Raw genomic sequence first — 24013 nt, 5'->3', positions numbered from 1 at the left:
TCATAAAATCTTAACATCTTCTGACATTACTTTGAAATGATTTTTTTTTCTTTCTTGTGGAAAACAGAACAGTAATAGACCCGACCCATTGTTTTTAAGCAAGTTCCAACAAGAGCCCTGAGATCCTTTCCCAAAAGATAAACTGCGTGTAGAAATAATAGAGGGGAACATGTAATGACTGCAAATTTTCCGGTTAAAAATTCTTCTTCATCTAAAGATCATGTTTCCTTGCTTTCTGTTTCTATTAGAGAAGAAAGAAATGAGTCCCCCAGAGCCCTGAAAGTGGTGAGAGGTATGCTTGCAATTCCTGCCATGGGGACCACCTACCCCTTTTTAACGATCTTCCCGAAAAACCCACAGAGCTTGGCTGTAGCCTGCAGGCACGCCTCCCTCCATCGGCCTCTCCATTCTTTAAATCATATCGGCTTGGGGATCCACAACTGTTTGAACATATAAAGAAACCCACCTTTGGCTGAGGGCTAAAAGCAATGCAGATGATATCTGAGCTGGGCATGGAGTTTATAAAAAAATAAAGAGAAAATAAAACCTCTGTGATCATGTATGATCTCTGATGTCCTGGACACTGTTGTCCCCTTGCAATAGAAAGATTTAAATGGGGTCTAGCCCAGAGAGAGACAGCATCCCCCAAAACTAGGCAGATCCTGAAAATGTCCATATATTTTCATAAAAGCCTGAAGAGTAAAAGAATAAAAGGCATCCCTTTGACCCTCAGTCAGAGTCTCAATCACCACCCAGAAGTTTTTTGTCGACAGCTTATAATGCACCCCTCAAGATCATTTTTCTATCCCCGCAAGAACTTTTCACTCCTAGGCAAAGTAAATCTTAGACTTGCTTAATTAACTTAGATAATTAATTTAAAATTGCAGGTACAGTTCCAGGTCAGGGGTCAACAGATTTTCCTCTAAAGGGCCTGAGAGTCGCCTTTTTATTTTATGGACAATACAGTCTGTCGGAATCATGAAGACAGCCACAGATAATTCATAAACAAATGAACGAAGAACCTTTATTTACAAAAACAGGCCACAGCAAGGCCTGGCCCACAGACTATAGCGTGCTGACACTTGATCCAGACCATAAACTCCATGGACGCTTACATTTTGTTTAAAGTAGAAGAGTTTCTCCTGCTTATAAACATTCAGACCTGAGCAGAATTTAATTATCTACAACAATTACAGAATACAAGAGAGCCAATAGCAGGTAAGACACTGGGGACAAGGATCTCAATACCCACTGAAGTTCAGACACTGGAACCTCATTGCTTTGGGACTGGTGAAGGAGATTTTACTTGATCCTTCCAGGAGATACATTTCTAGTCCTCTTAATTAAGGCCATTCACAAATGACTTGGAAAATGTTTATGGAGTGAAGCAATTTGGGAAATCTGTGAAATGGAACATTAGCCATTAGCCTCCACCCCACCCCGCTCACTCTACCAACAGCTCCGCTCCTGCCCAAGCAAGCACACTGGAAAATAGAAGCACACACAAGCATATTTTCAATGATTAATCTCACTGTTTCACTTTGAAACCTAAAAGAGAAAAAAAAAAGCGGAAGCGTTCCTATTTCCCATTGAAAGTAATCACAGCTTTATATCCCTCGGTGTTTACATAAAGAGAGCTGTTTATTTAGAATCCTTGCTGATAAGAACACCGCACACTCATAACTTATTATACATTCCCTTTTCATTTTGTCTCTTTTGAGGGGGAGGGTAGGGAGAATTATGTATATTTTATGATAACCCAAAATGACTTATACATAAAAAATACAGACTTTAAAGATAAAAAGGATTAGTCGCAGGTAATGCATTTTCCATGAGTGGCTATAGGGCTCTCGGTTCCAAGAGGTACCGACTGCATACAAATGAATTGATAAAAGTCTGACGCTGTAGATGGGTTGCAAGGCTCATGCTTTGCTGGAGATGATTCTTAAAGTTACAATAAATCAGACAGACAGTGTCGGCCTTTGAGGATAAACCTGTGATGGCTTGTTGTGCCTCTCTGAATCGCCTCAGAGGCCCAGGGACTAAAAAGTGCCTAGATGTCACATTAAATCTACCGGGAGGATGGAGCACTTCAAAGACGAACGCAATCAGATCTGATGGAAAATACATTTTCTGAAAGCTACTGACAAAAAAGTAATCTTTGATGTGGATGTTGAATAACAATTGATATTGTCTTTCCTGACATTTTTCATTATTGCCGTCTTATACAGCCTACTTCATGTATTAAAGCAATATTAACTGTTTGACAGGGACAAATCCTCTAACTATCACATAAGCAATTGTTTCTGAATTGTCCTAGCCCACTGCCTGTAAAACTTGTCCCAATAACTGCTTTTAAATATGACGGTAGACTCTTTTTTCTGACTAGCTAGACAGTGTCTGAGCTCCAGAGTAGTTCAGTGGAGTCTAGGGCATATTAAAAATGGTTAGGCGGTTATGAGGTGTCATTTGATTATAAGGAAGGAACAAGAATGTTTTTTTGAAGGTGAGTTTTAATGAGAGCGCTCTATAAAAGTTAGTCTTTATTATTCCCCCATCTTCGGTACACATTTATATCAAGTAGATGTGTGCAAATCTCAGATCTGCAGCAATTCTTGTTGCTCAAAGGGAGAAATAAAGGAATGTACAGAAGATCTTTGTTATTTATGCAATGAAATAAAGCAATCTCTGGCTGTGCCACATCCTGTAAAATATACTGGAATTAATCCCCCAATATGCTCCTGGAAAGAAATTCAAGCAGATCTGGGAGGCACATGTCACTTTCAAAACCCAGGATACCTCCTGAGGTTTGATGTCTTAACCTTCAACTGTAAATACATGTGGTTTCATTATAGGTATTTGTAAAGCTTTAAATCTCTAATTTTCTGATGACCTTGAGCTTCTTTAGAAGTGGCGGGGAGCGGGGCGGGGGAGAGAAGGGGAGCTCTACAGAAGAAGAGCTGGGATTCTTTTTTTTTCATGAAATGGGGCTACTTGCACCTAAAAGGAAAAGATAGAAAACTAAAACCCCACAATTCAAAATTACAAAACCACAACAATCTGTGTTATAGGTTCAAAAGTTATCATTTACGGATAAGATACCTAGGGGACGTGATATGTATTCTTCACTTACATTATTATTATTTCTCCACATTCCCTGGAGTTTCCAGCTTTCAAACGCCTTGACAATACTGTAGCTCACCTGTATTTTTATGCTGTAAAAGTTTGACCGTATGCCAACTTCTCCACTGGGATCTGTGGGGGCGGGGTGCTCAGTCTCCCTTACGATACTTGAAATAAGGCAGGTGTGGTGAGCAAAATGAACAAACCAGTCGCCAAAACATGGAGAATTATAAGACAACGTTTTGCCACTTAGGATTTTTTTTTTAACCTTAGACAAGTCATTTGACACCTCTTTGCTGTTCCTCAGGGGTCAGCAAACTTTCTGTTAAACGGCCACATAGTAAAGAGCTGAGGCTTTGTAGGCTATATGATCTCTGTTACACTGAATTCCAATGTTATAGCACAAAGGCAGCCATAAGCAATACACAAATGAGCGGCATGCTCATTTATATAAAACTATAAGTTAAAAAAAAAACAGGCAGTGACCTGGTTATGGCCCTCAGACTAGAGTTGGCCAATCTCTGCTCTGGATTTTTTACCTGTGAAATGGGTACTAACATAAACAAGATCTAAAGCTCTCTACTGCTGAATAGATCAGACGAGTTAACAAATGGGGCTGTGTTTTTACTTCAGAAAGGGAAAGGCAAGAGGAAAGTCCATAATGCAACCAAAGTCATTTGATGAATATGTTTATCTTCTCTTAATAAAATAAAAAGTCTGTATCACCACAGTAGTATATTAACCCACTTGGTCAATTTTTTTTATAATTGCATATTTTAAGATTTAGTACAGCTATCATCTCTTAAAGTCCTTTACAAGTTCAATAAATACATTATATAGTTTCTCACATGGTCACAAGGGGTGGGAGGCTGGTAAGGTGTACTTAAACAGTTTAGGAAGAGAAGATTCTAGGTAGACACAAAAAAATGCCCTCAGGTGGGTCTTTTTGGATATTTGAGTAGCCCTTCCAGGTGATACAAATGTACGATAAATAAGTATGCATTATTTATGAGGGTGCAGCACGAACTGGGAGGTTAATACTTCCTTTCGGAGAGCAGGGAGTTATAATTGCATAAAGACTTTATCAGTCAGAACCGGCAAAGCTATGCTGCAATAACAAATGACCTGAATTTCTTCATGGCTTAAAAGACAATAAAGCATATTTTTATCCCATGCTAAACTTACATCTTGAGTCAGCAAGATGGCCCGGTTCATTGTGGTCAGTCAGGGGCCCTGTCTGACAGAAATATAACCTGATACAGGCTTCTGTGATCAAGAAGGCAGAGTAAGCACTCAGAGCTTTGCACAGGCTCTTAAAAGTGGTGCACATTGCACTTCCACTCGCATTTCATTAGCCAAAGCAATTTGCAAGATCAAGCCTGACATAAATATGGTGAAGAAGTAAAATCCTTCTGCTGATGATTATATTCTCACTTGTGGACAACAGTACCTACAGCATAGGGACTGGGGTTTTTTAGTGGGAAGAACAAAGACCCTGTCTTGTTAAGTGTAACTTTACTGGAAACTCTCTACTGAACGGGGAGGAGAGCTAGCTGGAAAGGGCACAGAAGGCCTTGAAGAGAGGCTCACTGTAAAGAAAGGAAACCAGGATCAGGCCTGGGCTCCTTTCCAGGTCCAAGAGTTTCACAACAAAGGGCTGGTTCTGATACAAGGCAGGGCTAGAAGCCCCTCTAATCTCAGCCTCCACTTATAAGTATCAGCTAAAGAAAGCGGCAACTCTGATGCCCCTGAGGCTTGAACAGGAGCCTGGACCTGTAAAGGCTTCATGGACAAGACAGAGCTGCTTAGGTAGGACTGATTTTCAAGAGCAACATTTCATAGAAGGAACAGCACATCAGATACCAAGACCCTGGGTCTGCTGGTGGCCCCCCATCAGAATCTCAACTTCAATGTCTCTCTCTGCCAAGGATGTGGAAGCCTGCTTCCACAACTAGACTGAGCCAGTTTAGGGGCAGGCTGAGGCAGACCTCTAAAATGAGAATGAAGCAGTCTTACCAGCTACCAGGAGGAAAGTCTATTTTTTTCTCTTCTTCTTCTTTTTTTTTTTTTTTTTCTCTTTTTTATCAGTATCACAATGTGAACTAGTCTGAAGAATTCCCCGCTTCTACTGATTTTGTGATACTGGGCTTTCACCCTCTCTCAAGTGAGAATTTAAAGAACCATGTTCTGCAGATGGCTGGGAGAAGAGATGAGTTGTGCCATTTAAGCCCGAAATGTGTAGAGTAAAGGCTCTGGAAAACAATAAGGAGAGATGGACCTCCAAAGCTTCTAAACAAAGCCAAGAAGCTATGGTTCGTGGCATGGCTGCAGGCGGCCTTTTCTAGCCCCTAAAAGCCATATTCATGGCCTCCTGTCCTGCCTGCCAGTTGCTGGCAGCCAACCCCAGCTCACTTAATGGATTCCAATCAGACTGAAGTAAAAACTCCGCTGAAAGACTTCCCAGCGACCCTGCTTGCCTCATTTTCTGACACCTTATCTCCCACCCAGGGTGAGCCTGCACGTGGGGTGGGGCATGCTTCCCCTTGAGCAGTGTGGCTTTTGCAGAAGAGCCTCTAAGATTCGAATACAACTTCTGCACTACAAGCTGTGTGGCTTTGGGCATATTGCTTGACCTTTCTGTGCCTTGGTATTTCACATCAATAAAAAAAAAATAATAATAATACCTACTTCATAGGGTTACTGTGAGTACTAAATAAATTAAACCGAAAGCATTCAGAGGAGTATCTAATATGTAATAAATTGCTATAGCAATAACCACCACCATCATTTGTATCTAAACATCTTTCCACATTTGCAATTCTCTCCTCTCTCCAGCCTTCCCAAGACAGTGAAGATAAGGGAATTACTATTTATTGAACAATTATTATATACCAGAAAAAATATATTTAATCATATATTTATGACCGTAATTTCATTTAATCTCTCCAATAGTCATATAAAGTTGGCATAATGGTACCCACCTTACAGATGAGGAAACTGAGGCTTGGGTTAAGAAACCTGTCCAAAGTCACAGCTGGAAAAGAGACTTAGCACTGACTCTGAAGTGTCTGTGTTCTTTCACTAGGGTGTGTGGCTTCTCCCCGGTCCTCCCAGAGCCAAACAGAGCAAGAGGAGGGGTGGCGGTAAAAGATGAGAGACCTCTTTGAACGATGAATCTTTCTGCCAAAAGAAAAGAGCAGCGAGGAGGGGCAGCATGGGAGAGGCAGGGGTGAGGGTGGGGGTGCTGCCAGACAGACTGCAGGATAGAACTGCTATTTCTGGCCCCTTGAAAGGTGGCCGTTTCTTATCTCTAATTCCCCAAAGATCTGCAGCTTTGTTATTTCACGGCCCAGAGAAGACAAACGTATCCCTCGTAAGCCTCTGTCTATGGGCTTCATTTCTGCCCTCCCCACACACCAGGCCCCCGTTGCACCTTCCCAAAGATCCTCAAAGAATGTTCTGCCCCTTCCAACCTTCCTCCCCACTGGAGACACACACCCATCCGCATTTAACGGACATGCCTAAGTTTCAAAACGAAGCAACCCAACCATCGGAAACCTCTTTGAAATGTCCCTGTGGACGTGTGTGCTGCCAAGTTCACCCAGCTTCCTGCCACCAGAGCTGCAAGTCAGGAGGACTAGATTCCAGTCCTGGCTGTCACTAGCTACTGAGTCCAGATCCGCCCCCCAAGCTTGAGGAGACTCCTCCTCACGGTGCTCAGACACCCTGTAAAAGGGGAAGAGGAAATGATCCCCATGACCCTTCCAACTCTACCAAGCAAGTTCCAAATCTAACCTCTCCCCTGAGGTGTCCCAAATCTGCCCTGAAGTTCTGGAAAACTCAGCATGAAATGCAATGTTATCACTATCAAATGATGCTGTTATTCTCACCTTTTCTTTCATTGCTGTTAAATGGACCAAATTTAATAAAGGCAAGAAATGGTTTGTCAATTCATCTCAAACATCCAAATAATTAATATTAGGTAAATGCCACTGAGCTATGGAGAGACAGCAACAAAATTTCAAATGCTTCACTTTCATGGATAATACAAACCAAAACTCTTGTCCTGAAAATACAATAAGCAGAAAACCAAGATAAAGGGAGGGGAGGTTTTGTGTCAAAAGAGGAAATGAGAAGACATATGTGAAAATGCTCGAAAACCACCAACAGTAAATAAATGATCGCCTGATGCATAGTGACAACAGGAACAGTGGTCGTGCAGGCAATACTTGTTCCTCACGCTTTGATTATCATTATTCCTAAGTTGTGTGGGACAGAAGTTAAGAACATTCTCTCTCCCAGAAGGGGCAAGAAGACAGCAGACCACTGCGGGGGACTACTCTGCCCCAGGCCCTGTGACCGGCACTTCCATATTTTACCTCACGGACTCCTTGCCCCGAGCCTATGGAAAAGTACCTCTGCTACAGATCGAATGCTTGTGTCCCCCTCAAATTCATATGATGAGATCCTAAGCCCCAAGATGATGGTATTTGAAGGTTGGGCCTCTGAGAGGTAATTAGGGTGTGAGAGTGGAGCCTTCGTGAATGGGCTTAGTGCCCTCATAAAAGACACCCACAGAGCTCCCTCACCCTTCTGCCATGTGAGGACGCAGCAGAAAGACTCCATCTGTAAACCAGGGAGATGGCCCTCACCAGACACCTAATCCACTGGTGCCTGGATCTTGGACTTTCCAGCCTCCAGAACTGTGAGAATTAAATGTCTGTTGTTTGTAAGCCACCCAATCCCTGGTATTTTGTTAAAGTCACCTGAATGAATTAAAATAACTCTGTCCTTAGTTTTCAGAACGAGAATCTCAAATCTGTAAAAGAGAGACATCGGTTATTCTTGCTGCCCAATGTCCATTCATCACTCTTAGTTGAATAGAAGCCATGCGCAATGGGCACTGTTGACTTTATTTCTCTGGCTCAAAGGGTAGAAAATTATGATCCCACTGAGACATCAGCACCTTGACCTTCATCAGCCAGAGAGCCAGCTTCAGGAACAGCTTGACCCTTCTTTCCAAGTAAAACAGGTCTGTTCTCCTTGGCGCTGGCTTCCATTCCAAGCAGCGGTCCCCTCGTGCTAGCAAAGATGGCCACCAGCAGCTGCAAGCACATATCTTAGCAGCCTATCAACACTAACAGATTTTAAGTACTTGCTCTAGCAAATGCCCTGGGCTGATTCTGATTTGACCTACTTTAGTTCAAATATTCTCCTTAGAATCTATAGGGATGCCTCACTAAACTAGAGTTTCAGATGAACAACAACTTTAAGTATGTTCCAAGAAATATTTGAGATGTTTACACTAAAAAATCATAATTGTTTATCTGAACATCAAATGTACCAGGCACCCCATTTTGTTTTAGCTGGTTGTTGGTGTTGTTGCTTTGTTAATTCTGGCACCCCTAAGAGCCAATCATTGTGGCCAAGAGGGATGGAACAGAAGACTCTTGGCCAGAAATGGTGTGTGCCCCTCGCACAGCATGTAAGGAAGAAAGTGGGGTCAACTTTATCTAAGCCACATGAACAGGAATGGAGAGAAGGGTAGCTCCCCAAAATAAAATGAGGTACCCCTTCCAGGAGAGAGAGAATGGCTGTTTTGCAGCCAAAAACAACAGATGTACACTAGCATCCAAGCGGGTGCTTCTAAGGAAGAGGAGCATATGTTTTTGGTGGGGGAGGGGTCTGCGGGCCAGCTAAGTGGGAAAAAAAGAAAGCCTGAAAGACTCTTTCTCAACCTTCCAAGTCTGTGTTTTTACCCACACACACTTGCCAGATTGCTCTAAAAAAGCAACAGCTGTGGAAACTGACAGTTTACAGTTGTGATAAATCGCATTAGTAAAGTATTTCAATTAAAGTCATATCTAACTGAAAAACAAGGAGTCATGTCCGAACAAATAAATTAGTGCTTCAATTTGTGGAGCCTTCAAATGGAAGATTTCATCACTAACAACTCCCCTCCCCGCCACTGTTTCGCTTTTCTTCCGAGAAGAGAATACCTCATAGATTGGTGTGGGGACAGTTCATTGTTTCAGCTGGGGAAGAGGCAATTAATAAAGACATATGCAAAAAACAAAACCTGCAACAAGGCCTTTACTTCATTCCTTCAAGCTATTTCTTAACAACTTAAATCCAAACTTGGTTTCAGATTTGCCTGTAATTTCCCTTATTGTGTCTCGGGCCAGCGGGCATTGACAAACCTTCCTGTGGGGTCTGCCTGTCCAGCCCCATCAGTGGGGTGGCTGGGCCCCACAGGGCTGTGCTCTGTTCCCAAGCCGATTCATCTACATCTGTAACATTTTAAAAAGAACTCATGGGTATGTCTTCCCCAACAGATTCTTTTTCCTCCGTTTAGAAAGTCATTCGCCTGCACAAAATGAATGGCCTGAAGAAATCACTGAGCCTCTTTTTCCCCCAGGGGCAGGGCCAGCACAGCCCCCAGACTGCAGGGGCCCTGGGTTCCACAAAGGGCTTCAGGCCTCACTTCCCCTCCTCTCCCATCTGCCTCTCCTCCCAAAGAAATCACATCCTTTCCTCTAAATTCCCCACTTCAGCTTGATTTTCAGCAGATCCTTTACCCTGCCAGTTAGTAATTCAGGACTAATTAGGTGATTGCTTTCATTTCAGGGTAGCAGTCGGGCAGGGGGATGAAATGGCATTGCCCCTATTCTTGTTGGAAAAATAAATTATGCCCATTGTTATTTAAGATCTTATTTTTCCCCCAATCAAGCAAATTAGCAGCTTGGTTCATTTTCCCAGCATTCACTCCTGAGCAGACTGCAGCCCTGGAATGTGGCTTAGAGCTGTGTGGTCAGTACAATTGTTTGGGGCTGTTTGTGCCAACAATGAGAGGAGCCGTCTGCCTCCTAAAGACGAGTGGCACTTGTCTTGCTTAAGCCAAAGAGCCGCTGCGAGCCGCTGCCTTCAGGCCAGGCTTCTGAGGAAGACGTACACCGCCATCTAGTGGAGATGGAGGCTCAGTGCAATGCGCTCTTTTCCCAGCTTTTGCTTCTGCCCAGTAAGGGCAAGCAATAGATTACTAAACATAGGGCAGATTCTTTTATCTCAGGAGTGAGGAAAGGTTTGCTCCCCGTGGCTATAATGAAAGTGCAACTCGATGCTTGCATAACGTCTCTTTCGTGGATAACTCTCCTTGGTCCTGATTTTCAGGTCCAACATGAGATTGTCACTGTCTGAGGCTGGGTAGTAGTGTGGGTGGAGGCGTCAGCACCTTCAGGCAACAGGCCTCTTCATCTCTACAGCCTCTCTATCACCTCTCGTCTCAACCACAGCAAGCCCGATTCCAAAGTGCATAAGATAGAAGCATTCAAAAGCGAGCACGCTCCCCCAGGGGCACTGCCACTTCCGAATGGAAGCCAGAAACATAACCAAAACAAAGCCCTAAGACTTCTTCCAGGCTTGGTGTTGAAGGGAGTTCCCACTCTCCCACGTATGCATTAGTGTCATTTTCCTTTCCACTCAGTCTACCTACAGAAAGAGCTACATTTGTCGCCCATTTCACCACAGGAACCATGGTTTTCTTTGGCATAAAAGGGATAATATGGGGGAGAGAAAAAAATCCCAGTGTGGAAGGGTTTGGGGCAGTGATTCTCCACCTTTGGTGATTTTGTCCCCAGGAGACATTGGGTACTGTCTTGGAACATTTGGGTTTGTCACTAGTCAGGGGGTTGCTAAACATCCTACAATGCACAGGACAGCACCTCACAACAAAGAATTATCCAATCCAAAATGTCACTAGTGCTGAGGCTGAGGAAGCCTGGGTTAGAATAACAAAGACTGCCCTCCGGTAATCAGGTTATGATAACACTGAGTGTCCTCGAAGGAGCCACACTGCAGAGACTGGAGAATTCATCCTCTCCCAAGTCAGTGTTTACTACCTTTTTTCTTCTTTTGACTCTTCCATTTTAAGCATAATTTAGCTGTCTTTTTCCCCCCCACCCTGTGCACTGCTGGGAAGAAAAAGGATTAGAAAGGGGGAGGAGGCCCGCAACAGAAAAGAAAGATTAGAAGCATGACCTGTTTCTCCTGGAGAAGCTAGCACATTCCTCTCTCAGATGTGCTTTGTGACCGAGCAGGGTACAATTAAAAGCACAATAATTTGCTTGTTATTCAAGTCAGGCATTAGTCCCAGTAATGGCGTGCTTGGTGGAGAGATGGATTTCCTTGTTAGGAGCTAAGCACAGGATTAACTGAATTCTCCATGGAGAAATCTTGATTTGTTCAAGGTCTTTCATGTTTTCTACAGAGAAGGGATTATGTCTTCTTAAAGAGGGGCCTTGCTTAAAAAGCTACAAAGTATAAGAAAAGGATTTAGGGCAGAGGGGCCTGTGGTTAAGTAGCTGAGGGGTACAGGGAATTTTAGAGCAAAGGATTATTTAAAGCCATAAAGTTCAAAAAATAATTGGTTTAGCACTACTGGGTCAGTGCTGGCGAGTACACTGTAAAGGCAGTTAAGCATGAGCTAATATTCATTTTACTTTGGCTAATTATTGCATGAATCCAGTAGAGAGGGGGGAAAGAGAGCATGCCCCCTCCCTGGAAATCAGGGTGTGCGTTGTTTTGGGTTTCTTCGCCTTATAGGCACATCTGTTTGTTGGGGTACCAAGAATCCAGGTATCACAAGGGCCTTATTAGTTAAAACGCAGGAAAATTATTCTCCCAAAGCACAAGAGTGCATGCTCTGCCATCACAGTGACCATGCAGAAGCCACTACTTATTTTAACTCTATCGATATCATTAGCCAGAGAGAATATAAAGAAAAAAATCCTGGCTTCACCAGTGTCCTGCTAAGCCTAGGTAAGAGGCTCTTGACTGGGGGCAACTTAGCCCCGCACCCCCTATACCCCCACCCCTCCAGCCCCGCCCCCAGAGGACATATGACAATGTCAGGAGACATTTCTGGTTGTCACATCTGAAGGTGCTCCCGGAATCCAGTGAGTAAAGGCCAGGGATGCTGCTAAATATCCTACAACGCCAAGTAGAGCCCCACAACAAAGAACTGTACAACCCGTGATGACCCCCGCCCCCCACCACCACCACCACCCGGTTCCAAGGGGAAGAAATCATGGTTTAGACTGGCGTTTTCTCTCCTTGGGCTGATAAAGATTTTTGGAATCCCCCCTTTCTCCAATCTATAATTGACAAGTAATCAGATGACCATATTAAATGTTAACTAACACACTTTTCTTCACCCTTTTCTTCACTGAATGTTTTCACAATTCGGGAAATAAAGGGACCCTGTAGAGAGGACCCTGCCCAGGCAGAGCTACACAGCTCTGTCCAAGGCTCAGGCTACTGCCTGATGCTCCTTCCACACTCTGCACACACTTAGGAGAGATGAAAGTCAGCATCTCTGAAATCTCCACAGGTTCAGAGTTTTGTGGACTTTCATTCCTTTTTCTGAGATCACTCTTCCTTCCCTGCATGAAGTACTTTCAGTTAAGTCATTTGTCCTGCAGCTTTGAAGGACTGAAGAGCCGGCAGCTACAAGGTACCATTTTCTCACCTGTGAACAATGACTCATCCTGAAAGAGGTTAACACCCTGGATGGGAGCTTCCATGGTGTCGGTGGTCAAAAGCACGGGGCTGTGAATCAGGACTCTTCCAAGGCATGGCCATCAGCTCCCGGCGAGAGCCTCAGGGATGCACTTGACCTCCATTTACAAGAGCTAGGGAAGACTGAGTGATGCAAAAGGGAAGTTTGAAGGCCTGGAGGGGAGGAGGTGGTCACACTCAAACTAAATCCTACTCTAGCATCCTGCAGGACAGAAACAGAAGAATCCAGGTAACGAAAATCAGCTCTTAGGTCTCACTGGCCCTGCTTGCCCCTTATCTGCACCCTTTCCAAACTCATCTTTCTGCTTTGCCCCAACTTCCTTTCAATCTAGTCTCTGTGGTACAGGGGCCAAAGGGACCCTCATAAATTCCAAGTCAGATCATGTCACCCCTGAGGTCCAAACCCTTCAAAATTTCCCAAAACCAGGATCATGTATTATGCATTTTTCTACCAAACATGTAAATAAATATTTAACTAGCCTGTCAGCTCCACAATTTCTTGGATATAACTGCTACAGCAAAGTTAAGGTGGGCAGCGCCATGATAGTCCACCCCACACACAGCAATACTCAAAGTCTGCACAGGCTGTGAAGGTTTCAAACCCGCAGTAATTGTCCCTTCCACCTGAACAGTCCAGAAGTGTTGATGACACAGATAAAATAGATTGCTGGTGTGGATTCTCAAAGACTAAATCCTCATGTGCCTTGCTGAAAAGTCCTTAGCAGTGCATCAAAGCATCGCTTCTGATAAAATGTGAATAACATTTTTTAATGTTAATGTGATAAGGGATTGACTGCAGTTTGGGAAACCCCACACTTAATTTCTCAGTTTCTTCCACCTCTAACAGTCCTTGCATATGACATGCATATGCGAAAGTCAGTGTGCTCCTTGCACGTAAGTCTTAATAGCTAACCCTTAATAGTGCTGGTCTCATTAAAGACAAAGTTCCAGAGGGGAAATTTGGAGCAGGCTCTTTTTTCTCTAAATGAGTGAACCTCTACTCAAAGAACACAGGCTTACATATATAGGTTTAAACACACACATACAGAAAAGTATTGTTTACAGCCTGACGCTAAGCCCGAGTGGCAGACTCTTAGCCATTTGAGATTTTAGGCACCAGTGGTTTCAATCACCACTTCCACCTCTCTGCTAAATTCCTCTGAAGTACTGACTCTACCTTGCAGTGGTGATAGCCAAAAGAAAAACCCCAGAACACATGGGTGGTTGGGGGAGAGACTTACACCAAAGCACAAGCCATTTTTCTCACCATTCATTAGATATGTTGTCAGATGGGAGGAATCCAGGCCCAGAGTGACACATGCCCAAGATTTAAGCAACTCGGCTTCAGTTTAAATAGAGACTAAATCCTAACATTCTTGGGGCTTTTAACTACCTATTCCATCCATACTGCTAACCCAGGCCCAATTCAGTCTGTATAAGTCACGCTGCTTCTGCCCTGGTAGCGATGTTGTTCACTCATTCACTCACATATATTTATCTATTACATGTGTGTCGAGCACTGAAGATAGAGCTGAAAACAATAGAGTTGAGGTGTCTAACTAGGCAGAGAACATGAAACACTTAAAATCCAAACATTACGTGTAGAACTAAGTACAAAAGACAAAAACTACCAGAGCAATTTAGAGGTTGACTGGAAAAATGAAAAGAGACTTCACAGATAAAGTGAGGCTTAGAATGAACCTAAAAAATAGATGGGGTTTAAACAGTCAGCACAGAAACCAGAGAAATTTCCAACTGAGCCAAGAAAGGAGTGGCATTATATTTGGGGGACAGGAAAGAGTCTGGGACAAGGGGTTTGTACTGGGAATTAGAGAATACACTGTAAGCAAGGTTCTGGAGGTGGCTTATAAAGCTCTTGAATGTCCAGCTAAAACATTTAAGCTTTTCTCTGTGGTACTGATGTGCTATAGGAGGATCTATTTCACTGTGAGGTAAGATGTAAGTGCTGCTTTAAGAATTTAATCAGACTAGAATGAACTGGAGGTTAGAATACTAGTGTATTACTGGATATGATACCACTGAAAAAAAAAAATATCCCAGTGTAAAATGGTGTATTGATCTGCTTGGGCTGCCGTAACAAAGTACCACAGACAGAGTGTCTTAGGCAACAGAAATTTACTTTTTTTACAGTTCTGGGCGCTTTAAGTAAAAAAATCAAGGTGCTGGCAGGGTTGGTTTCTTCTAAGGCCTCTCTTTCTGGCTTGCAGATGGCTGTCTCCTCTATGTCCTCTCACGGCTTTTCCCCTGTGCACACATGGACAGAGAGAGCGCATCGGTGTCTCTTCATCTTTTCATAAGGACACCTGTCCCATAGGATCAGGGCCCCACCTCATTTAACCTTAATAACCTCCTTAAAGGCCCTATCTCCAAACACAGTCCCATTGGGGTGAGGGCTTCAACATAAGAATGGAGAGGGGGCGGCGAGGAATATGGTTCAATTCGTAATAAAGGGCATGAACTTGAACTAGAGTATTCACCATGGAAATACAAAGGAAAGAACAGACAAGAAAGACTTTGGAAGGACAAGTGGAAAATATGTATAAAGGGTGGAGAGGAATCAAAGACATCGCTAACATTGCTGACCCAAAACTGCGGGGTGGAGGTGCATCCCAGAACAGTCTCTTGCAGGGCTTAATATGCTGTTTTCCCACCCACACTCTCTCCTGCAGAGTGACTCACGCATTTTCCAAAGCAAGAGCAGCCCATTTTCATTATATGAGAATTGTTAGTACCAAATATAAAGAGTTTTTAGGGTTGTGCAAGAGACTATAACTAGGGAGATGGGATGAAATTAAATGAAGGAGATTTAGACTTCAGCAAAAAAGACCATAATATTGAGCTCAGCTAGACAGGATAATATTCAGTTTCCCAAAGGACATAAGAGCTGCCACATTCATTCACAACCCAAAGCCAGTTTCAAAATTGCACAGAAGTATATTTGGCAAACCGCTGTCGAAGCCTCGAAGCCCTTTCCTTTGTCATCTCATTACTGAGGTACCTGAGGTCCAGTGTCACTGTCCAGACCATCATAACGTCCTATTTGCCCAGCTGTTGTGGTAGCTTTTTATCATTTTAACTAAAAGCTAATTCGATCAAAAACCTGAATATTGTTCACAAGCTGGCTTAGATTGTGTTCCCCAGGAGATGAGGACCCATGCGCACGTGGTTTAATAAATACGTGCTCTCAGGGAAGACTGGCCAGGGAATGAAGGAAGCGGGACACAGAGGGGAGGAAGCCATGCCACGGAAAATGCCTGGCAGAGGGCAGCTTCCACCAGCCCCTCCAGATGCTCTGGATGTGTGTGTGTGTGTGTGTGTGTGTGTGTGTGTGTGTGTGTGTGATGCCTCAGCTGGAGCAAAGGAGCCGGGCACTCTGACTTCCTCATCCTCCCATCATTGGTTAAGGGCTGTACCACAGTGGTTTCCAGACACCACAGTGAATTCTCCAGGTACTTCGGCTTCTCCAGGTGTTCAGGAAATTTCCAGCAGCCCAAGTGCAGTTTTCCTATAAAGAGCCCCAGGTACCCACTGTTGGCAGTGAAAATACATCGAAACCAGTGGGAACGCAAAAACCATAAAAAGAAATTCAGGGAGATCTGGGCAAGAGTACACACCCTGATTCCATATTTCTACTAAAATACGTGCAGAAGGAAGAGCCGTGAATGTGCGGAAAGATTTAACTTTGTACGTTAGTTGCAGTGCTGTTTAAGATGGGTGTGTCACAGGAGGGTTGCGCTTCAAGTAACAGAAACCTCAACTCAACTGGATTCAGTAAAGAAGGGAGCCTGCTAGCTCACATCTGGAAAGATCCAGAAAGAGTTTGTTTCCAGCGCAGTTCTATCTGGGCTCCGCTTCATCTCCTGCCAGTTCTCTGGGCTCTGCTCTCCTCCATGTGCTGACTTTGTCCTTTACTTGGCTGCCACATAACTTTCTTTTCTAATGGCTGCTAGTTTTATTTCTCTCTTGTGGTTTTTAACCCCTGACACTTCTCCTGATCTAGTTAAATTGCCAGATATTATTTGGGAATTGATGGGTTAGGCCTCTTTCCTAAGGTGTCTACTTTTTTTTTTTAAATCTCTTTCTCCAACCATAGAACACGAGTGCTGAGCTTCATTCCAATGGAATTCACTTAGGTTCCTTGTTCATTCCTAAACAAATCACTACTGCAACGAGCTTGGGGCTACATGGAATAGTTTAGGCCAAATGAGGCTAATTTAAATAGGGTGAAGGAGAGAGAAGGAAAAATGCCTCCCAAACCACATAATTGATTAAACATGGACATGGGGAAGTACTAAATAGCCACCAAAGAAGGACAAAATTGAAGACAGCCTACATATCTATAAATAGGGCATTGGTTTTACAAGTTAAAGTATTATCATTTGGAATAATGCTACACATCCAGGAAACAATAAGAAAAGATGTTCAAAATGTGTATGATATGAAAAGAGTATATTATAAAACTCTTGGAAAGATATATACCCATTCATTAACAGCCTTTCTCCTAACTGATAAAAAAATATTCACACTCTTTATATCCTTCCTCCAAATAAAATCAGCACTGACCAAAGGGACTTCTCCACTAGGCACCAAAAATATTCACTATTTCAAAGAACTGCCAGTCCCTTTCTTTTCACCCCGGAAATTGTCTAGTGGACCCCTAATAAAGAGGACTATTAGTGACATGCATTCAATAAAAATTCTCCTTGAAGCCCCCAGGAGAGGTTCATGGCTAACAGCTGGTGCCGATCTTGTTGGAACACGAAGCCTCACTCCATTTCCATAGGTTATTTCATACTTTAATTATTGATGCCTGTGTGACAGAGAATTGATTCAATTGTCAGGGAACAGGCCCAAAGACATGCTAGGCTGTCTTTCCAATATCCCTATCAACAGTGGCCCCAATCCTCCCCTTGGAAAAGTAGCATTAAGGGAAAGATCGAAATACTGAATCTAGGTCCTTAGTGAACTGGAATTTAGATAAATAACTGTCACACCTCCACCCTCATAACCAGCACCAAAGTTCTCAAAACCACTAGGAATAGTCCATTTTATCTATCTTACATTCATTTTCTATGAAGAAGCAGCCTTAAGTTTAGGCCATTATATTAAATTGCCCAGGCCATAAAAAATTCTAGAATTATGAGGACTAATGAAAAACATAAGGTTTTTCAGGGGACTGAAAATGTCACCAAATTTCTGTGGCTCTGACATCGACAGACTTCTTGGAAGATATTTTCATGATATAGGCCTGCACTGAGTGTTGTGGAGTTTTCTTTATATATGGCTACATTTGTGGGCTCATCCACTTCTGGACACATAGGAAGAATACTTCTCTATTTCTTTTACCTTTGAGTGGTGTGACTAGTTCTGCACAGTTGGCTGTGAGTGGCAGTGATGTGTGTCATTTCTGGGCTTAACAGCGAGACCCTGCCCCACCTGCACTGTCAACCACAGGGGGATGTGTTGAGATGGAGGTTCCACAAGGTGGAAGCCGCCTTTATCATCGAGCCAACCCTCAGAAGAGTCTCCCAGACCCAGAGCCAACATTAGGTGAATGAAAAATAAATGTTTGTGTTGCAAAGATATTTAAACCCTGTGACAGTTGTTACAATGACACCTCTAACCTGCCTTGACTAACATAAGTGTTTACTATGGGTTGAGCATGGTGCTGAGTACTTCATATGCATTATCCCACTTACTCTTAAAAACATAAGATAGATTCCATTATGGTACCACTCAGTGATGAAAAAGCTTAAATAACTTATCCAAAATCACACAGCAACTAAGTGATGGAACCAGGATTAAATCAGGTTTGACTCCAAAACTTGCCTTCGTAACCACCACGTTGCTAGTATGGAATGGAGTCAAGGAAAAAATAAAGAAGCCGAAGATAAGCTACAGAATAAAGAGCTGAGTCAAAAGAAGGCTAAAAGAAGAGAACAAGAAAGTCTTAAGGGCTAGAGTTGAGAAAGAAATTTGAAAATTAAAAGAAAAGTAGACACCTTAGGAAAGAGTTCTAATATATCAACTCCCAAAATAACATCTGGCAATTTAACTATACCAGGAGAAGTGTCAGGGGTTAAAAACCACAAATGAGAAACAAACTAGCAGTTAACTTAACTGCATTACATTTGTGTAAATGGAGCACATCACAATCAAGATGAGATTAGGAAAATTTTACCTGTTTTAATGCAAAAACAATTGTCTAGTTTCCTATTAGGTGAGAGGCTGAGTCATTTTTTTTCACAAAATAGTTTCCTTCAATGACAATTCAGATGCTAGTCTTCATTTAAAAAAAAAACAAAGTCGGAATAATAAATTTTATTGGCCATTTATTTGTTTAGAAAATAATAGAACTTCGTGTTCCTTTAGTAAATCATAGAACACAAATTATTAATGTTGAAACAGAGTAATTATGAATTTTCTAAGATTCAAATATATATATTTTGCCACTTTTAAGAAATTTTTCACTATGTAATTATAAATAGGCATCTCCAGAATTTAATAAAAAACATATAACTAAATCCAAAATTTTAAGCAGTAAATCTGAAAGGCAATTCAGGAAATTAAAATTCACATTTTCTAATGACAGAAAACATCTACATATGTACATCTATATGTATATTTTATTATGCTTTGAGGAAATCTAATTGAAGAAATCAACATACCATATCTTAATATTTCCAAAGTTTAGCTCCTCCTAAATACTGACAATGAAAATACCAGTTTTAAGTTGACCAGAAACTATGAGTTTGCTTTAGAACTTATTGAATTGCTTTAATTTCTTAACTTGTCACAGTTTCAGAACCCACCTGGCTTCCATGCCTACATTTCATCTCTGGTTTCAATTTTTACTTTTATTTTTATTTTTTGGCTTATAGTCTTCACGCTTTTTCAGTTGGACTGGAGGCTGAATTTCAGCAGAGGACAGAGCCCCCCAGTAGAAGAGAGGAGGGTGCCACTTACGTTCCTTAGTGAGTTATGCCTCTAAACATATTTTTTAAATGCCTAAGAAATAAACAAGCAAAAAATCGAAAGTGGATTGTCACCAATGAGACAGTTGCAGAAAGCCACTTTCATTGAGCACAAGACTCTAAAATAATTCCCAACTTCGTGTTTCATATAGTTGCCTTTTTTTATATAAAGCATTGAAAGCCAAAAGTAAATAAATAAATTTTGGAGTGGCAGGAGATCCACTAAAGAACAATGACTCGTCCACCCTCCTTCCCCACCTCTCTCCTACCCACTGTTGCCACGCTGGCTTGACTTCCCAGGGATCCCACCACACATGGAGCCAGCACTCATTCTCTCACCCCTTTGCAAAGGACCTTCCCCCTGATTCTTTCTCCTGTCCAGATTCTCCATATCCTTCAGAGCCCTGTTCAAATGCCACCTCCCCGTGAAGCCCCCATAAAAACTCAACCAAATAGGATCTTTTTTCTCTAAATTCTATCATTTCAATCTTCTTGTATCACACACTTAGAATAGGGTTGTTTTGTCACTATTTCTATGTGATTAATTCAGTCTTGTTCCTCCACCTAGAGAGTATCTTTATAGCTACCTCTTATGCATCACTTTTATTCCTCAGTATATCTAGCATGATCATGATCCCATAGCAGAGGTTCAGTTTAAGTGTATTGTTTAGATAATTATGTATAATAATGAAATGCTTAAAATAGAATGACAAAGGCAGAAACTTAAAGATTAAAATCCAGTTTTCTCAAAATCTGAAAGCAAACACCAGTCTTGATTGGGGCAAATGCAACCCCAATGACCTGATGCCTGATTTAAGAACCCATAAATAAATAATTTTTAAATATTTTTTTGCTACTAGGAGGGGATGAAAGGTTACATACTTGGGCTTTGATGGTAACCTACTATCACATTCTCTAGAGCAATGTGGCCCAAGACAAGCAGCTCAAAAATCCTGTGGAGGCTGGCTCTCTTTACAGAGAGACTAGAATGGAAGCGTGGGCCCCAGCATCATAGTAAGATCGATTTCCTGGAACACTTGGTTTCAAGAGGACTAGCTTTTGTCTATTTAGCTGTAACCACTGCTGAGCATGTCAGACAAAAATTCTGAGAATGAAACATTAATGTGCTTTCATGAGAAATTTTGAGATTCAATTTAGTTATGTTATGAACAGGAATCTATCACTGAAAACAAGGTGACTAGCCGACAATAGGGGAACAGGAGAGTAGGTATAGTGGACACTGCCTGATACCTCTCTTCCTCTCCCTTCCCGCCTTGTGTAATAGCCATGTTGCTTAGACAGAATTTCCCCCTTCCCTAATACAAGCCAATCCACATAATCTCGCCCCCTCCAACCCTTTGCCACAATGATTCTGTTAGTTATGGGCAAACACTCAGCTAATCAGTTTGTGGCATTCCCTGGCTACAGTGACTTAGGTTTAGTTTAGTACAATCAAAGTGGAAACAAAGCTTTTGTTTAATAGTTTGGAGAGAAGATTTCTCTGTGTCTGGAAAGTCCAGTGCTATGAACTGAATGAACTGTTCCTCCCTCCCCAACTGATATGTTGAAGCCCTGACATCCAGTGTGGTATTGTTTGAAGACAGGGCCTTCATGAGGTAATTTGGTTTATATGAGGCCATGAAGGTGGGGCTCTCATGATGGGATTAGTGCCCTTATGAAAACAGACACAAGAGAGCTTGCTTCCTCTCTCTCTCTCCACCTACAGACGGCAAGGAAAGGCCATGTGAAGACACAGCAAGAAGGCAGTTGTCTGCAACCCAAGGAGTGAGCCTTCCCCAGATACCAACCCTGCTGTTACACTGATCTTGGACTTGCAGTTCCTAGAACTGTGAGAAAAAAAAATCTCATCATTTAAGCCACCCAGCCTGTGGTATTTTGTGATGGCATCTCAAACTAAGTTATCCAGTAAGTAGGTGTGAAGGCTAAAACGAGAGCAGCTATTTTACCCCCTGAAGAAAGCCTGCCTGGGGATGGAACTTTCTGGAGAAGAACAGACCTCCTGAGAGAAAGAAATGGAAACCCTCCTCTAATGGTGTCATACCTAATCCCACTTGCAGGTTAGGGTTCTTTCACTTGCAAATCAAATCCTACTAACAAGTAGGAATTCTATATACATAAGGATGGGGTTTAAAAGGGAATATGAAAACAGATTGAATTTTAAAGGTAGAAAGATTGGTGGTTTTTCTCTTTTATTTCAAAATCAGTTCACTTTTATTAAAGCCTTACAAAGGGTCAGTATATACATTATCTCATCTAATCTCCATTTTATAAGAAGGAAACCGTAGCCGCAATTTTAATGTTGTTTGTTCCACAAATAAAAAATTGCACAACAGTCTACGGCCATGCCACCCTGAACATGCCCGATCTTGTTTGATCTCGGAAGCTAAACAGAGTCAGGCCTGGTTAGTACTTGGATGGGAGACCGCCTAGGAAGACTAGGTGCTATAGGAGTAAAAAAAATAAATTTAAAAAAAATTGCACAACAATAACTGAATTGTTAAAAAGATTACTTTGTCTGCTTCTGGAATCCATTGTCCTACAGAATGTAACAGTACGAAGTTTGGTTAGTATGAAAGAATCGCTCTACACAAACGCATGAAGGGCAGATGGACAATCTCTTATCCAAACAAGTTTACAATCTCTTATCCAAACAAGCTGAGCCCAATACAAATATCATTTAATCTTGCCCTCTATTACAGTAACATCAATATGGTTCACAGATAAGATGACCACAACACAAGGGACATAGTAAGGTTTCAATAAATATTTGTTGAATTTTATGAACAACTATGCAGTTGATCTTTTGCAATGTACTTCATTCCTTTAATTGTGTTTATTCAAATATTTCTGCTGAGACAGTTTTAGTTTGAACATTCCGATATAGAAATGCTAAGAACTACACTTGCCTGGCCTCTCATAACTATATCTGAAAGTCCTTGATCTTTTTAAATGTTGTGCTACCTAGCTTCCACTTGCCTCTCCAGACTCACTCTCCACCCTCTCCATCCTGTGACCTGGATGGTCTACATTGACAGGCTTCCAGTTGGATTTGGATGAGGAAAAGGCCAGACAGCACACAGGAGACAGGAGAATGAGGTCAGAATATTTATCCCTCTGGCTTTCCCTCTGCAGGCTGATTGCCTCCTGTCATCAGCCACTTCCGTAAAACCTGCCCCATCTCCAGCAGTTCCCATCTCCACTGAGGGCAGTAGTTACAAACCCCCACAAGCACCCCACTGTTTCTAACCCCAGCATTCATCACAATTGCCCGGAATTTTGCTCTACACATAGGTAAATAATCCCTTTATCAAATTCACTACAAATTATCCATTATGGCATGACATTTGATTTTTCCAGGACCCTGATTGATACAAACATGGACATGGTGCCCAGTCGATTTTGTAATGTAGCTTGAGATCATGAAAGATATAGAAGCTCTTTTAACAAAGTAAGAGCTAAAAGTCATGCAGTTGCAGGAAATGTGTCTCATATGTTGACTTAGTGGCAGGGTATTAAATCTTACGGTAGAGAGCTCTAAAGAAGTTTTCACATCTCCATAGAAACCAAAAAGAAAAAAAAATTGTTTTTAAATCACCACCTAGTGACCCAAAGGCCACCCTGACTTCTTTCTTCCTCTCCCTCACTCTTGGGATTCTAAGTCTCATATCCCTACCCAAAAGTGAAAATAGGTAGAGGAAATAGAACAGCTGTGACTGACGTCCTATTTTGTGGTCAAAGATGGAGGAATCTGGATAAAGCCACAGCTTGGGAACAGTAGGGAGGTTGTAAATTTAAGGGGAAGGGAAAGAATTAAAAGAACCTAGCCCTGAGGTTAGGGGGCAAGGGATGTGAAAAAGAGGAAGTGTGCCCATGATAGAACACCCACCATCACCTGAAAGAACCTCCATGTAGAGATGGCCTAATACAAAACCATCACAGATGGCTATGCAGCTCTTCTTCCATTAAGCTCCAAGGAGCAGAAAATGCTGTGTCATTCAGTGGAAAGGCCATATAAGCAGCAACCCAGCCAATCCTCACTCAGATCCCAAGTTTTCACTCAGATCCCAAGTTTCCACTCGGTACCTAGGAATGATTAGCTAGACCAGATGTCATGCCCTACTTTTCAACCTCAAGCATCTATCATTTGGTTTCTATCACAATGAACATGAAAGAATATAGTGAACCTTTTGTGGGGATTGTGTGTACCCTCTACTTACTTCCAGTCTGCAAAAGGCTTGCAAGATTCATTCACATAACAAACAGAAAAGAAAGCTACTATAGGACTGGCCAGCAATGTA

At 42.2% G+C, this 24013-nt stretch overlaps 1 pseudogene; it reads left to right on the top strand.

Moving 5' to 3' along the window:
- The first annotated feature begins 22047 nt into the window (after positions 1-22047).
- On the top strand, positions 22048-22166 carry LOC120594827 (uncharacterized; annotated as a pseudogene).
- Positions 22167-24013: the final 1847 nt, after the last annotated feature.

Source organism: Pteropus medius, unplaced genomic scaffold (genome assembly GCF_902729225.1).
Source record: "Pteropus medius unplaced genomic scaffold, Ma_sr-lr_union100, whole genome shotgun sequence".
Lineage (NCBI taxonomy): Eukaryota > Metazoa > Chordata > Mammalia > Chiroptera > Pteropodidae > Pteropus > Pteropus medius.
The sequence above is the reverse complement of the archived record's forward strand: the minus strand, read 5'-3'. Positions and strand labels throughout refer to the sequence as shown.